The following is a 15,839-nucleotide window of genomic DNA, read 5'->3' on the forward strand; positions in this document are numbered from 1 at the left end:
GAAGCAGCACTGCAGGAAAGCTCCACAAAGCACAGTCACAGGCAGGGCAGCACTTCTTCCTCAGCTATCAGCACTTCTCCAGGCAGAGGTTCCTCTTGGTTCCAGAAGTGTTTCTAAAGTCTGTAGATTTGGTGCCCTTCTTATACCCATTTTAGTCTTTGAAGTCACCTTTCTTCAAAGGGGACTCACACCTACTTGTGAAATCCTGCCTTGCCCAGGCAAGGCCTCAGACACACACCAGGGGGTTGGAGCCGGCATTGTCAGAGGCAGGCACAGTCCTTTCAGATGAGAGTGACCACTCCACCCCTCCCTCCTAGCAGAGATGGCTAATCAGGAAATGCAGGTTACACCCCAGCTCCCTTTGTGTCACTGTCTGGTGTGAGGTGAAAAACAACCCAACTGTCAAACTGACCCAGACAGGGAATCCACAAACAAGGCAGAGTCACAGAATGGTTTAAGCAAGAAAATGCTCACTTTCTAAAAGTGGCATTTTCAAACGCACAATCTTAAAATCAACTTTACTAAAAGATGTATTTTTAAATTGTGAGTTCAGGGACCCCAAACTCCTCATGTCCATCTACTCTCTAGGGGAATCTACACTTTAATCATATTTAAAGGTAGCCCCCATGTTATCCTATGAGAGAGACAGGCCTTGCAACAGTGAAAAACGAAGTTGGCAGTATTTCACTGTCAGGACATATAAACCACATTACTATGGGGGTCATTCTGACCCCGGCGGTCTAAGACCGCCGGGGCCAGGGTCGGCGGGAGCACCACCGACAGGCCGGCGGTGGCCCGCAGGGCATTCTGACCGTGGCGGTTCGGCCGCGGTCAGAAGAGGCAAACCGGCGGTCTCCCGCCGGTTTACCGCTGCCCTTAGAATCCCCCATGGCGGCGCAGCTTGCTGCGCCGCCATGGGGGATTCTGACACCCCCTACCGCCATCCTGTTCCTGGCGGACAGGATGGCGGTAGGGGGTGCCGCGGGGCCCCTGGGGGCCCCTTCCGTGCCCATGCCAATGGCATGGGCACGGCAGGGGCCCCCGTAAGAGGGCCCCGAAAAGTATTTCAGTGTCTGCTAAGCAGACACTGAAATACGCGACGGGTGCAACTGCACCCGTCGCACCCCTGCAACTACGCTGGCTCAATTCTGAGCCGGCGTCCTCGTTGCAGGGGCATTTCCTCTGGGCCGGCGGGCGCTCTTTTGGAGAGCGCCCGCCGGCCCAGAGAAAATGTCTGAATGGCCGCCGCGGTCTTTTGACCGCGGTGCGGTCATTCAGCGGCGGTACCCTGGCGGACGGCGGAGGTCAGAATGAGGCCCTATATGTCCTACCTTATCCATACACTGCACCCTGCCCTTGGGGCTACCTAGGGCCTACCTTAGCGGTGCCTTACATGTAAGAAAAGGGAAGGTTTAGGCCTGGCAAGTGGGTACACTTGCCAAGTCGAATTTACAGTGTAAAAATACACTTACAGACACTGCAGTGGCAGGTCTGAGACATGATTACAGGGTTACTTGTGTGGGTGGCACAACCAGTGCTGCAGGTCCACTAGTAACATTTGATTTACAGGCCCTGGGCACCTCTAGTGCACTTTACTAGGGACTTAACAGTAAAACAAATATGCCAATCATGGAGAACCAATTACGTACACATTTTAAACAGGAGCACTTGCACTTTAGCACTGGTTAGCAGTGGTAAAGTGCCCAGAGTAACAAAAACAGTAAAATCAGAGTCCAGCACACATCAACAACCTGGGGAACAGACGCAAAAAGTTAAGGGAGACCACTCCAAGGATGAAAAGTCTAACACACTTCATCACTGATTAGCAGTGGTAAAGTGCCCAGAGTCCTAAAGTCAACAAAATCAGGTCAGAAGAAATAGGAGAAAGAAGGCACAATGTTTGGGGATAACCCTGCAAAAAGGGCCGGGTCCAGCATTCAGCAATGCAAATTCTTGCTATGTCTTCAGAGATAAGGTCATGTGACACCACTTCGTGAGGACATTTAGGATTAAAGGTCATATGATGCCACTTTCTGTGATGTCATTAAGGTCAAAGGTTGTGTGATGTCACTTGCATTACCCCTGGCATTTTGATGAATCGACATTCGTAAAAAATCTGGGAGTCTTGGACCAGGAGCTGACTATGAAGCAACAGATCATTAAGGTGGCAGCCCCCTGTTTGGGTCTTTTGGAAGGGCTTAAGAAAATCCTCTACTGTATCCTATTCATGGCTCAGTGCACCATAGTACCAGGTTTAGTTATGTCGAGGCTGGACTATGGGAATGTTCTATATTTAGGGGTGACTAAAGCCTTACTTAAACGCCTTTAACTTGTACAAAATTCTGCTGCTTCATCCTCCTCAGTTCACCAGCTTCGCCAGCCTGTTAAAATCTTTCAGCTGGCTGCCCACTGAAAGTCACGTGCATTTTAAGGCTCTCTGCTTTATGCAGAAATATTACTGCACCTGGGTATGTGAGATCCTTAGTTACCAGTATTCGCGAAGGCGTACTCTCAGGTCTCGCCATCAGAATTTGGCTGCCATCCCCAGAATAAGGAAAGTCTGTCAAGGAGGGAGGTCCTTCCATTTTTTTTGGGATCAAAACTCTGAAATAATCTCCTGATAACCTTGAAAGAATGTAACTCTCTTCTACCAATCTGTAAATTGCTGAAAAGTTGGCTGTTCCACCCTGCAGGTTTAAAAATCTCTGTTCTTGAAGGCGCTGGGTACACTGTTATCAGCAATCCTGGTTAGCACTGGGGAAACCTGTTGGAAGCTATGTGCTTTATAAGTTATGCAATCAATCAATAATGCTGAAGCCTTGAGTGAGTCAAGGTGCACTGCTTCTCCCTCAACAATGCTAAATTAGCACATTACATGAAATCTGATCAGCACTAAAACATGTTTTTTTCATGCCAATTTTGTTGTTCTGTGAGATTAAACTTGAATTTGTCCTTTGCATCTTGGTAATAAATGTGTAAATGTGTGTTTATTATACAGTTACTCTAAATATCAAATGTTTTTGGCCATGTTTATTTTCACTGAGACACACATACACACTCACTCACTCTTTGATGTATTTGTTTATTTATGTTATTGTGTGAGATGCAAGGATGTGAGAATAATTAGTTATACATGCAGACTCAGAAAGACAGAGAGGTAGGAAAGCAGTTACATATAAAGACTTGTAAATAGGATGTTATTAACCAGATTGACTGCCAGATAATTGCCCCTGGGAACAAGTGGTGATGAATGTGCTCTTTTTAACCCTATCCACTGCATCAGTGGGGAATAGTCAGTAACGGCTCCTGTTAATATGTAGCAGTTTTGGCAAATACATCTAATGCAGGTTACACCATATCTTGGAAAAACAGCGTTCCAATCAAATTATTTTTTCGAAAGGAAAACTCTCAAAGTGAGGCTGATTTGAAAATCAAAAAGCAGTGTCCCTGACGAGCTCTCAGATTTCTCTGCGTATATTGTGAACTGTTTTTCTGCAGGGGATTGCATGGCAGTTGCAAACAGGTAAAAAGTAGACCAAACATAGCTTTGGACGGCAAGCCCCAAATTAGTTGCTGAGAGTACTTCTTTTGGTAATGCTGACTGCTGCTCAACCATTAGAAACACAGGCCTGTATTTATGAAAAATGGTGCACAACTGCGCTAACGCAGTTGTGCCTCATTTTTCTTAACGTGACCTAACACCATTCCCTAATGCCATCCGCGCGCCATATTTATAAAAAGATGGCGCTAAGGAATGGATAGCATCTCAATAAAAGACGCTAGCCGGTGAGGAATGGCATTAGGGGAAATGGTGCTAGTGGGTCAAAAATGACGATAGGCTGATTAGCGGCAAAATAGTTGCCCCTAGTCAGCAGAGTGTCATTTTGTTATGCACAAGCAGTCAAGTAATGACTCCTGTCTGAGTACAGACAGGAGTCATTACCACAACCCTACTGCCCACCACAGGGGACCAGTGTCCCCTGGGCAAGCCCTACATACCCAGTGCAAGGCAGGGGGCCCCATGTAAGTGTCCCAAATGGCACACCACACACATACACTTACCTGCAACTTACCTGGAATGGGCTCCCTCCTCCTGTAGTGTCCCTGTGGTGTGGATGGTGGTGAAGCTGGGGGTTGTGGTGGGCATCTTTGTGCCCATCCCATTGTGTTTCCCCATGGAAATGGGCCTACCTGCATATTAACGCCTGCTCTGACCAGGCGTTAAATAATTGAGCTAAGCAAGCTAGGCGTTAATATTTAGGTCTGCCTCCCACTTGCGTGTCGTTTCAGCAACCGGATGTTAAATGTGGCGCTGGGGGCTAGCATCATTTTTAGGAAGGGAACGCCTACCTTGCATCTCATTAATGCAAGGTGGATTGGCGCTTCCTAAAAATGGCGCTAACTCCAAAATTTTGATGCTAGACAGGTCTAGAGTCAAAATATAAATATGAAGTTAAGTTAACACCGCTTTAGCGTCAAAATAAATGGCGCTAAGGCAACGCTAACCTTCCATAAATGTGGGCCACAGTTTTTCCCACTTGTAAATGAGCTCGTTTTCCATCAGAATATGGAGGAAAAAGTATAGTAGGGCCAAAATAGGCAGCCTAACGATCCAGAGTAAAAATAATGCAAATGTATGTATCTATAGGTAAATATAAGTTTACTATACTTAACTTCACATATAACGTACCTTAATATTCTCTCTCTCTCTCTCTCTCTCTCTCTCTCTCTCTCTCTATATATATATATATATATATATATAGCATTGTCCTGGTAAGCACCATACGTTTATTTTGTCATAAAGTGGCTGCATCCTTATTTCCAGACATGTTTCATCAGAAATGCCTTGTTTACAGGAGAGCAGTTGCATTATTCACGTGCTGTTTATCCGCAAGTGTCATGTGATTTTGTCAGTACTTCAGCTTCCATAATGCACCTGTACTAGTGCCACAATCTCCGTTCTGTGCTGCAATTATTAAATACTGCTTAAACGGGGTCACAACACCACAGATATCTTTATTAAATATTGCTTCAGGTGCATGGCATATATAATATAAATTATCACATGCACTTGTGTGTAATGCAACTGGTCTCCTGTGAACAAGGCATATCTGCCGAATGACAAAATAGATGCATGGCGTTTACCAGGACATTGGTTTTAATATCTTGTGCTTTCTTTGGATACTTAATCTATATGGAATTTTGAGTTATGCTTGTTATGCAAAATTCCTCGAACAATTTACATTACAGCACTTCACTTCATATAATTGCATGACTTTGTCAAGGTAAAGGCTTTTGTGGTAAGAATTTACAACTTGAATGCACAGAAGCAACAGAACACTAACACCTGTTATGAGTGGGGCTTTTGTTTTTTTTGTTCTGTTTTAGCATGAAATGTGTCCTCGCGTAAAGAAATGTTAGAAGGACGCATTTTATGCTACAACGTAGAACGGAGTGATGGATGATTTTTCACATAATTATGCATAATGTTGGTGAAATTTCACATAATTATAAGAAATCAAATTAGATAAGTTTTGCACACCCTAATATATAAATATATTAAGGTATGTAGATGTGTTGTTAAGAAGGGTAAACCCCCTTGCCCTGGCGAGGATTGTGGTTGCTGGGGTTTGGATAGAGTGCACTATCTGACAGTGGTGGTGGCCAACATTTTGGAGGCGTGCAGTTTTTTTTGTGGATATGCTGACACTGAACCCCTCCTCTCCTCTCCCCGTGAGAGACAGCCACTCTAGCGCACTGAGAGAGGTAGAGGGATCTAGATTGTGGGACCTGCTGGGCATGGCTAAACTGTGGGTTAGCTGGAGTGCAACTGAGATTATAACTTTCTCAGACCTCCAGAGGCAGTACCTCCACTATAGACAAGTTCAGCATATTTTACGGGGCTGCATCACACCCACACAGGAGATTGCTGACGAGAACGCATTGGAATTTCGGATTCTGGGGGCACCACTACACCAACATACAATATCCCTGATTTACTGTACATTGCTGAATAACAGCCGGGCCCGTTGACAGCATTGAGGGAAAAGTGGTAAAGGGAACTGTGAACATTAAAAGACAATGAGTGGTGAACAGCACGTAGCTATCTGGGGCCAGGGCCATTAAAACAGGATTTCGACTGATACAACTGATATTCCCCCATAGAGTATATTATACCAGAACCAGCCCCTGAGCTATGAGACGAACCCGGACGATCTGTCTGAGAGGCTGTAATCCAAGGGGTACTCTCCTACACATGGGAATGGTACCATGAGTGGCATACTGCTGAAACTGGAAACGGAACAGGGGTGGTTGGTAACCGAGGTTGTTGGAGAAATGGACCCTACGAGTGAGGTGATTAGGTGAATACAAAATGAAAACTCCGGGTAACGATAGGGTGGATTCTGACGTGATTGAGGTACGATTACGCTGGCTGATGCATGGGAGGTTGAGGTTGATTTGTAAACTCAATAAAGATTTTTCAATGAGTCATACACTATGCAAATCAACAATTTTTTTAAAATAAAAATGATTTATTACAACAACTGTAGTCGGGACCATCAGAGTTTCTGGCTGTTTCTGGGAATTGGTGTGCAGCGTTAAATGGTAGAGATAGAACTTGAAGTGTTCATCGGGGTGAATCAAAATAGTTTGCAGGGTAATTATTAGTCCCACATCAATTAACCCACTTATTCGGTTTGAAAAATGTCCTGGTACCTGTAGGGAAAATAATGAGATGATTAGAACACCCTCTCCGCAGTTGTCCCTTAACAATATTTTGCAGCCATTAGTAAAACAAAAGGACGATTTACTGGATTGCCGCAGCAGGAAGTTAAAAAAATAAAAAAACACAACAAAAAAAACATTCAGTTACTGACCTAATAAGGGAACTTTTACACAACCCACCCAGTCTTCCTGATGTAAGCTATATAAAGCAATGTACTACCCAGGCTGAACCAACACCACACAGGCCAGTCTACTGTCACCGCCATTTCAAATCATCAATGAAACACAGATTTCACTATACGGGTTCCTTCCTTACAACAAAACACAATTTCCAATAAAGTCACAAAAAAAGATTAGCAGCTTCCCATGTTTGTTCGACTGCAGAGAGAGATGGCAAAAAAAGGATCCAAATGCCTGCATTTCAAATACGCTTCAGATATATCCAATTATGTCTGAGCGAACAAAAGTATTTCAATATATATTAAACTACTGTTTTCTCAAATATTGAACTTCTGTTTTCTCAAAGTTGATGATTGCATTAATTAATTGTCAGAAAGTTTTATAGAGAATGATTAATTTCTTCTCGAAAACCTCTTCAAATTACAAGACCTCCATTTTAGATTGGATAAATTAACCTCTGTTATCTATAAGTATGACTCTATGTCAGTACTACAAGGGGTTCTGTCGCACATCTCAGAAGTCTCCCATGACGTGGAGCTTTTCAGCTTCCCTATCCCAATAGAAGACAGACTTTCATTGAGTATGTATACTGAAGGCTAGGTACCCTTACTCAGGCAATTGGCTGCCTGAATTTCTCTGTGTGAAGGAAGCTCTGTTGCACTGTTTTCCACTCTTTTGACAATCAATTAAGGGCTCATTCTGCAGTTTTGAAGCCCTCCACCAGCTGTTCATGCCAGATCTTAATGGGCCTCATGGCGTTTGAGAATGTGGTGTCCTCCTCTCTTCAAGAAAATGTACACATTTGTTGAATTCGAAAAATGAAACCCAGATACCACCATCCATAAGTCAGGCAATCTCCCACCTAATTAATGTTTGTTGTGATAAAAGTCTCTGGTCCTGGTCCAACAGAGCATATCCACTGACCTTGAAACCCATCACAGATGTTCCCGCACCAAATTTGGAGGTCCTCTAGAAGGATGATTGTCCTTGGGGTAAGCAATTCCTATATCACTGCTTCCAGGCTATTTAATGTCTTGTTATGTAAAGTTGCATGACGTATGCACAACACGTGTCTCTGTTAGTTCTATTTCCAAATACCATTAACCTAGGCCCATCCCTTGGTCTGTTGCTTCTTGGTCACTCAGACTTCCTTATTCCCCTGCACACTGCTTTAAAATTGCTTAAAAGTGTCCAATGAAGGGATACGTATGCCTCTACATAGATCAATTAATGTGGCCTGAATTGTTTGAGATGTCCCATGTGCTTAGACTTTGCAAAGAAGCTGGAATCCTCAAACCAAAGACTCTAAAGTATTGCTTAGGCCAACATCTGAGAGTATTTCTGTACTTATTTATTTCCGTTTAGAGGTGGTGGGAATTCAATTTCCCAAAGGAAACATTCCATCAATTTATGTGGTCACTCTTTCCTTACTAACATATATATATATAATTCTAGTCAACTGGAAATTTGCTGATATGAGTACAGAGGCTCAGGGGTGTACCTGAATCCGCCTCACCCAGAAAATAGAATCAGGATTTAGTGAAATGTTTCAGGTGTGTGAAATACTGAGCATGTGGAGTCAGTGGACGTTTCACCCAAGTAGATCTAGCTCATCAGAAGTGATCTGCAAGATGAATTTGCCTGATTACGCCAAGCGTTAATGACGAGAAAACGCAAATAATAAATTGAGGTAGTCATAAATACTGTCAAATCATCTCGTGCATACTGTGAAGTATGCCAGCTGTAGAGCATTTTCAAGCACAGGCATAAAGGTAAGTTACAAGACGATAAATATACAACAAAATACTTATGTGCCCACAGCCACCGAGAAAAGCTGCCAAACAGCAAATAAAGACATAAAGAAAACATCTACTTCCCATGAGCACACTTAGATCAGAACATCAGAAAAATGAAAATCACATGAAAAACAAGTTAATAAACACACCCTACCAATAAAACACACACTAATTATTTACTATGACAAAGGGAGGTGATGCACAGCAAGCAGTATGCACATAAATGTAAAAAACCTAATAAAGCTAGAGGCTGAGGCATTACTAGTCACAAATATGGACAACCCCCATAAAAGCACAGAAGCCAGCATGAACATCCTACACCCAAATTATTGCACCAAACGGAACATTATGGACCATAAAGATGCAGACAACCTACACCAAAAGCCCCACTTCACTGTCATGCAGCTTCAACTCACACACTAATAGAGGACAGGAGCCCATAGCCAAAGAAGGCCCCTGCAAAGAAGGCCACTCCTTGACTCAAATGATATGGAATGTTGCTGAAATTCCGACTCACTAATGGCATTATCTCAACCTGCTATGCCTGGCCATGCCATACACTGAGTGACAGAAGAACTCAATGTACACCATGCCAAGTGACAAGAAGATGGTACGTGGTCTATGCTACTTGTTCTCATCAGAAAGTTACAGGGGGTGTAACTTGTCAATCAGAACCATTTATCTGAATGGGGTCCATCAAGTGTGGCTGGAGACTTGCTGCTAATCTGCCTAATGTTTCACAATATGAAACTCAACAGACTAGTAACAATCTGAATGTCAATGGACAATCCAGACCAGGCCAATGCTACAACTATTCAAGTGCAGGGCAATCAGATAATTATAAATACTGCAGGATCTGGGGGCTGCTGCAAGGTGGAGGTGTGGCATCAGCTCATGGAATGGCTCTTGGGACTTAGAGATAAGGATTACACAGGCCCTTCTGATGTCTTATGGGAGTGCTGAGTATGTACAATCATTCCTGACCATGAGTGAGACCAATGACATATCACTAGACCCATGCTAACTCACTTTAATCTGGATACGGATGGGGCGAAGGCCAGGGGTAGTCCCACTGAACATAGAACTATTCGTGTCAACTGCAATAGGCACGGATATGTCAGGAGAGGTGGGTGGTGATTACAGCCAGTACAATTTCAATATTGTCTTCAGCATTGTTTCGTTGTTCTGTTGAATCCCCCTTCATCCGTAACTGCAGTGTTTGAAGATGTCTCAGGGCTGTTTTGCTCAAAGGCATAAATACAAAATAAGGCTTGGTGTGCTAAGCACTGTTTGGCAAGTGATGTTACATCTTTTATTTTGAACTCTATTTATTGCGTTATTTTTTTTGAGTTTTTAAATAACACACTCTGCGTCACTTGGCCCCTTTTGTGACAGTGGTGAGTTCAAGCATATCTCATGGGGATGAATTCAAATATTTTGCTGGAAAAGCTGAACCTAAAAAATGACAAACACTTTTGCAAACCCGTCTATGAGTGTATATGACCACTAAAAATCTGGTTAACAGTCCTCACGAAAATGAATGCCTTGCAATCACACAGGTTAAGTGCATGATTTGTGAAAGGGGTGGCGTGACCTAAGAAGACATCCCAAAGCTATGTCACCACCATTGTGTATGCCAATAATGGAAAAGATAATGGTCTCTCACAGCAGGTTACAAACACATCCACCTAGGGTATGGTGCAGGGTACCTTGATACCTACAGCAGTCTTGAGGCTTACTCTTGAGGACACATACGACCTAAAGCATGCTGGAGGTCCAGGTGACTAAGGAGGAGACCCCGTACGGTCTCATCAGGACAACATATGCCAAAGGTATTGCAAAGCAATGTCATCACATGTTTTGAAAAACATGCTTTATCAAGCAGTTGAAATCTGTTTGTAAAAGTAAAACTGAATTTGGGATACGTTTCTGCAAGAACAACACATTCGGATAAAGTCAGGCTCCAATCTTAAGAAAGCTAATGTTACAGACATTACATTGGTTTCAGTGAAATACTAATTACATCTTAAACAGAAGTGGTCTAAACATTAGTTCATGCAGATATTACAAATGAATGATTGTGTTTAAATATTCTGTCATTAATGTTCACCGTCACACACTAGCCCCGTTCCCGAGCATGCCCCAGAAAATGGGCGAGACAAGGGACAATGTCAATTTGGAATTACAAGCAGTGCTCTACAATCAACCTTCTCCCTCTTGTACCTCTAGAGCCTATGCACGAGGTCATTAGATGACAGCAAATACACAGTAGAATGAGATCAAAATGTTCTGCTGTGACAAGCACGTCCTCTAACGCAGTCAGTTCTGCTAAAACCTATATGATGATTTCCCCAGCTAGTAAATAGGTAGTAGTATATCATTATAGCATTTACTGAGTGAAGTGCAGCAAAAAAATAGTAGACTTGGTATTTTATTATGTATGCTGCTAAGGTGAATTTAGTAAAAATATTTTATTTCAGAGTTTAAAAGGCCCTTTTGTGCAGGTAGCTTAGGGCCAGATGTAGCAACGGTTTTGCATGTCGCAAACAGCGATTTTCGCTGTTTGCGACATGCAAAACCCACATTGCCATGCCCCATTCCCGTTTTGTGAGTCGATAACCTGGTTACCGACTCGCAAAACGGGACTGCGAGTCGCAAATAGGAAGGAGTGTTCCCCTTCCTATTTGCGAGTCACAGCGCGATGCTGCAGTGCTTTGTGACCGCGAACGCGGTCGCAAAGCAATCGAAGTTACCACCATTGTCACACTGGTGGTAACCCATTCCTATGGACCACTGCCTGCTCTGAAAAAATGAAACTGAGACGTTTCATTTTTTCAAATTGTAATACATCTTGTTTTCCTTTAAGGAAAACGGGCTGCATTACAAAAAAAAACTGCTTTATTTAAAAGCAGTCACAGACATGGTGGTCTGCTGTCTCCAGCAGGCCACCATCTCTGTGAGTGCTGCGAAACGCAAGGGGGTCGTAAATTGCGACCCACCTCATTAATATTAATGAGGTGGGCCTTTGCGACTCCCTTGCGAGTCGCAGATGGTGTCAGGGACACCATCCTGCATCGTGAATTGCGTCTCGCAAATTGCGAGTTGCTCTGACTCGCAATTTGCGAGTCACAATTCTGGATTTTCCTACATCTGGCCCTCAATTCTTTTACTGTGGGAGAATCTTCAGGGACTGGCAGGTGACTGTGGTCACCTATTCTTTGAGCTAAGTTGACTATTTGGCACTCTTTGTAAACTATGAGACTGATTTAAATCTTGGCGGAGGGAATACTCTGTCACAAACGTGATGGACATTCCGTCCACCGTATTATGATCCCCGTAGGAGATAATGGGATCAAAAATGGTGGACAGGATATCCGTAATGTTTGTGACGAAGTATTTCTCTCTGCCAAGACCTAAATCAGGCCCTATGTCTTTTTATCATATTGACCTGCTGAAAGAAGTCAAAAGACAAAGAGGAGCCTTTCACTGCATGGGATGTGAGCAGATTTCCTAAAGAGCGGTAGGAATATTCTTTGATGTTCTAGGAGCGGAGTGGGCTGGTTTGGGGAAGAGTGGGTCAGAAATTAAGAGAAATCTCAGTGAGACTTAGATGAACCACTTTGTATTACCACAGAGAGCATGCTGAGACATGAACTGTGTTACAGTGTTGTAAAACCTAGGCAGGGACAGTGGTCCTACTTGCCTGGTGAATGACAGATGGAAGAAGTCACTTGCTTTCCCTTGACTACCTGGAACTGGAAAATTAGCTCCGAAGGATAGGTAAGATTGGGCAAAAAGTTCACAAAATCACAGACTTTGCAAGAACAATTCAGGAAGTTGCAATGCACAAAAGGTTCTTTGAGAGTTAAAATTTCCTTTCCATTTTGCAAAGTACCCTTAGGATTCTCTGTGAATTGGAAGGTGGAGGGGATGCAAAAGAGGTGGTGTCCTCCACAATTCAATATACAATGCAATATCCCTATAATTTGTGACCACAATTGTAACTGAAAACTATTTTTTGGTTACCAGTATTTTGGAAGTTGTCCTTGACCGACAGTTTCGTTTCTGTATTCTGTAAATCACTCCAAAGAGCATCAGGGTAGCAGGAAGTGGTCCAGTGGCCAACTGCATGCTCGCCTTAATGCCATTCACAAAATGCCTATTTCAATTTTTATTTCGGCCACTGCCCCCTGGGGGGAAATGACTGGAATTTCAAAGAAAGAAAGGAAAAAAGCAGGCATTCTGCTTATGCGAATGTAGGGATGGTGCCTGCTGTGTTTCAAAGGACGTCCTAAATGCATATAGACCTATTCACTAAAATGAAAACAATCTCATACATAATGAGCTAGGACTTTTTCCACCTCTTGGCGAATGGTGGTTTTATTCTGTGTCTAATTTGTAGCTCGAAACAAAGACAACTATGTCTGGCTGGAATATAACCATCTAGACCAGTTTTGTACTGGAACTTTGGCTGTGGCCCATGTCCTGCCGTCCAGTGATTCTTCCATGAAAGTTTGCAGATTTTTGCAACACTTGGAAAGAGATTTACAGAATCAGTTTTGAAGATCTCAATAGCTACTTTCAAGTAAGGTCATCGATTGCTTCAAGATAGGTGAACCAAAATTTTCAAAAAATATTTTTTTCAAAGCCAGTGCATGTTTTTGTTTCAGTGCAACAAATCAATGCACTAATGCCCCGTATTAGCAGTTTTAGAGAACTACAACCATCATATGTGCTGCGTTTAACTTTTTACTTCCGAGGACTACTTTTAATTTAAAAAGCATTCAAATTCGTCCTTTTGATAGCTTCTGTCTCGTCAATTCAATTATTACAGTTTGTTCATAATAACCAAACTGGCCTAAGAATTTTTAGTTTTGTGTCCCTTAACTGTAGTGTTGTTTTGGTGTTGATCTTCAATATACCATGCAACCCTCTCTGAAAAAGACATTGATGCTTGTGCCAAGCTACTTAAAGTAAGCTAGAGACTCTTCATTAAAACCTGTTTACTTATTAGGAAATATATGTTTTGCATTATTTCCAGAGCGCAAACATGAATGGTGACAAGGAGGAAGGCTTTCCCCTCGTGCTCGTGTGCACTCAAAGTTTGATTTCAAAATCATTACTAAATAGTTTCATGCATAATTTTTTTTTGTATTTTAGTCTTTGATAGGTTTCAAATATAATGACATCATTAATTTTCAAATTAATTTAAACCACAATCCTAGATTGAAAATGATCTGCTTAATATATCTGGGGAAACATTTTCTCTTCTCCAGAAGCTAAATACAAGGGTACATATAAAAACACAGTCCAACAATTTTCCAGATGACACAGTAGCTCTAGGATCATTGCATCACACATAATGATCAACCAATTAATTTTAAATATCTGATTTTCAGGATGGAATTTCACATTCAGAGACACAGTGTGTTTGGCATTCAAGCACATTCACCCCTCTGTCATTAGCAAACTGGTCATTTTCCAGTCCTTAAGTTCAGGATTTCCCTTTTTATTTTACTATAGTAGCTGTCATTTTCTTTTCACATGTAGTAGTTCAATAACGTCCCACTCCTTGTATATGAAAGTAAAATATGCATACCACCCTTTTTACCTCCATTTACAGGAATCATAACAAAACCAACCTTTTGTGTAACCCCTTATGTGTACCATATCCAATGCCTAAGTACATAGACCTTCTCATTGCAGCATATGTTCTTCCCTATTACCTTCTGATAGAGAGTCTTCTATAAGAATAAAGGTGTTATATTATTGACCTGTACAAAAGAGTTTTTATAGGCCTTAACCAGATACTGCATTTAAAAGTGACTTTGCATTTTAAGCTTGCACACCGATATGTCATTGAGTTGAGCTGCTAACAAGGACACATTCTTGCTTTCTTCTCTCCTTCTTCCTTTCTTCTTTGTTAGTTTTGACCTGTGTCATAGTCATTAGTATAACATTTCATGACGCAAATGTTCTATGGTGGCAAGTAAGTGATTTGAGAGAGTGCTAAAACTTTGCATCCTCACCATTTAACCTATGCAAATAATTAGTACAACCTTAAATAAATCTTAAAAACTTTTTTATGAACAGGCACTGTCAGAAAATCGAATGGGAGTGAGATCATCTCAAAATGTACTGTACTTACCTTGACTGTTTTTGCCTTATAAGCAAGCAAATGGTGAGAAGAAACAGTGATGTTTCATACTGATCTAGATAATAATTAAATATATCTTGTGTTTAGAATGTTTTTTTTAAAACTTGCAATATCCACGGAAACTGTCCTGTTCACATTAAGACATTGATTTTGATTCGTTGGAACCAGAAGTTATCTACGCAAGACTTGTAATTTGTTATATTGTTGTACTGTGTATAAAAATGTGTCCCCAGACTAAGATACAGGCTAAACTCTAAGGGCCAGATGTAGGAAAAATAAAAATTGCGAGTCGCATTTTGCGAGTCAATGCGACTCGCAAAATGCGACTCGCAATTTGGTATGCCAGGAAATAAACCGGTCCGATTTAGCGACTCTCATCCGGACTCGCAACGCTGTGTGCGAGTCCGCAGATTGCGAGGTAGCTGTTTGCGAGTGTGCAAAAACGAACTCGCAATTAGCGAGTTGGAGTCGCAAATTGCGAGTTCCCTCAAAATTGCTTGCAGGTGCAGCAGAACACTCCAGAAAGCACACCAAAACACTCTGGAAACACTTCCTGGCACATGATGATGACATCACAGCCAGGAAGTTAACAAATACACCTGGGAGGAGGCTGGACCACACCCTTTTACAACTGCCAGTCTTCACACTGAGCTAGCTGCAGCAGCCATGGAGGGAACCCCCCGAAAAAGGAAAATGAAATTCTCTGAGAGGGAGCTTGAGGTGCTGACCGAAGAATGTTGTCAGCACCATGATGAGCTCTTTGGGAGAGCTGCCCTCACTGTTCCAGAGGCCACCAAAAAGAAAATCTGGCAGGAAATGCAAGAGAAAATCAATGCCCTGGGGGTGATCCAAAGGACAATTGAGGACATAAGGAAGAGGTGGTATGACCTCTGCTCCCGGACCAAGGAGAGGGTGGCAGAAAGGCTCCGGGAGATGAGAGGCACTGGAGGGGGACCATCATCTGTGCCACCACTCACACC

Source organism: Pleurodeles waltl, chromosome 10 (genome assembly GCF_031143425.1).
Source record: "Pleurodeles waltl isolate 20211129_DDA chromosome 10, aPleWal1.hap1.20221129, whole genome shotgun sequence".
NCBI classification, from domain to species: domain Eukaryota; kingdom Metazoa; phylum Chordata; class Amphibia; order Caudata; family Salamandridae; genus Pleurodeles; species Pleurodeles waltl.